We start from the raw sequence: 201 nt of genomic DNA, 5'->3' as shown, positions 1-201 counted from the left end.
TTTCCATGTGAAAACCATCAGTGTGATTTAATGGAGCCTTAAAACATATACATTATTATTATTAAGTTCATATCACACATCAGGAATAAATAAAGTATGAGTCATTGATAAGGAACAGCTTCTCTCTATGGTGAGTCAAGGGGAATGTCCGGGGGGGGGGGGGGGGTGGGGATAAAAACAATCACACAGCCAACAGTAGCT

This window comes from Eutrigla gurnardus (assembly GCF_963514095.1).
Source record: "Eutrigla gurnardus genome assembly, chromosome: 17".
NCBI lineage: Eukaryota > Metazoa > Chordata > Actinopteri > Perciformes > Triglidae > Eutrigla > Eutrigla gurnardus.
Note: the sequence above shows the minus strand (reverse complement) of the source record.